We start from the raw sequence: 1,823 nt of genomic DNA, 5'->3' as shown, positions 1-1,823 counted from the left end.
GGAGAGAGTGCAGTGATATATTTAAACTGCTGAAAGAAAAATCTCACCAACCAAGAATACTTTATCTGGCAAAATTGTCTCTCAGGAATGAAGAAAGTATAAAGACTTCCCCAACAAACGAAAGCTGAAGTTGTTAATACCACTAGACTTGTCTTACATGAAATGCTGAAAGGAGTTCTTCAGGCTGAAACAGAAGAATGCTAATTATTGATATTGAAAATGTATGAAAATATAAAGCATCTTGGTAAATGTAAGTATATAATCAAATTTGTAATACTGTGATATGCTGATGTGTTAACCACTTAACCCTAGATTAATGGTTGAAAGGATAAAAGTATTAAAAATAAGCTTAGCTACAATAATTTGTTAATGAATACACAATATAAAAAGAAGTAAGTTATGAGAGCAAAAACAAAATATCAGTAAGGGAGCAAAAGGATAAAGTTGCTGTGTACAGAGTTAAGTTGTAATCAGCTTAAAATAGGCTGTTATATCTATACAATGTTTTGTGTAAGCCTCATGGTAACTATAAAGCAAGAACCTACAGTAAATGCACAAAAGATAACGAGAAGGAATCATAATAATGAGAAGTATGCCACTGTGGAAAATCAGGTAACAAATACAGCAAAATAAGAGAAACAAGGTACCTACAGAACAACCAGAAAACAATTAATAAGATGACATTAGTAAGTTCTTACCTATCAATAATTACTCAAAATGTAAATGGATTAAATTCTTTAACCCAAAGGCATAGAGTGGCTGTATGAATTAAAAAATAAGACTTAACTATATGCTGCCTTCAAAAGATACTTCAGCTTTAAGGACACACGTAGACTCAAAGTGAAGGGATGGAAAAAAGATATTTCATGCAAGTGGAAAACAAAAGAGAGTATATGTAGCTATAGTTATATCAAAGAAAACAGACTTTGAATCAAAAACTGTAATAAGACCAGCATCCATTTATGATAAAAATGCTCAGCAAAGTGGGAATAGAGGGAACATATCTCAACATAATAAAGGCCATATATGACAAACCTACAGCTAACATACTCAATGAGGAAATGCTACAAGAGTTTTCCTTAAGATTAGGAATAAGACAAGGATGCCCACTTTCACAGTTCCTGTTCAAGATTTAATTGGGACTCTTAGCCATAGCCATAAGGCAAGAAAGAGAAATAAAATGTATACAGATTGGAGAGGAAGAAGTAAAACTCTCATTATTTGCAGATGACATGATACTATATATAAAGAGCCCTAAAGATTCCACCAAAAAAAAAAAACTGTTAGAACTGATCAATGAATTCATTAAAGTAACAGGATACAAAATTAATATTCAGAAGTCAGTGGCATTTTTATACACCACTGATGAACTTTTAGAAAAAGAAATTAAGTCTACAGCCATGCTATCCTTAACAAGCCCGATCCCGTCTGATCTCGAAAGCTAAGCAGGGTCGGGCCTGGTTAGTACTTGGATGGGAGACCACCTAGGAAGACCAGATGCTTCCTAGGTAGGCATAAAAAATAAATAAAAATTAAAAAATAAGGGATTGTAAGCTGACAAGGTCCTTGCAATCTGTGAGGTCAACCAAAGGTTGCCTCACCTAAAAAATAAAATAAAAAAGAAATTAAGAAAACAATCCCATTTATAATTGCATCAAAAACATAATAAAATATCTGGGAATCAAATTAGCCAAGGAGGTGAAAGACCTCTTCTCAGAAAAGTATAAGTCATTGAAAAAAAGAAATTGAAGAAGATACAAATAAATGGAAGCCTATACTGTTCTCATGAGTAGGAAGGATGAACATCATTAAAATGGCCATAC

At 32.9% G+C, this 1,823-nt stretch overlaps 1 protein-coding gene and 1 pseudogene across 1 annotated transcript in view; both read left to right on the top strand.

Annotated features, from left to right (window-relative positions):
* The window catches only part of ERC1 (ELKS/RAB6-interacting/CAST family member 1), a 513,889-nt gene that overhangs the window by 308,190 nt on the left and 203,876 nt on the right, over nucleotides 1–1,823 (top strand). The window lies entirely within an intron of this gene.
* On the top strand, nucleotides 1,392–1,510 carry LOC111744602 (annotated as a pseudogene).

The sequence above is a fragment of the Pteropus vampyrus genome, unplaced genomic scaffold, assembly GCF_000151845.1.
Source record: "Pteropus vampyrus isolate Shadow unplaced genomic scaffold, Pvam_2.0 Scaffold137, whole genome shotgun sequence".
Lineage (NCBI taxonomy): Eukaryota > Metazoa > Chordata > Mammalia > Chiroptera > Pteropodidae > Pteropus > Pteropus vampyrus.
Note: the sequence above shows the minus strand (reverse complement) of the source record. Positions and strands in the feature narration are given on the sequence as shown.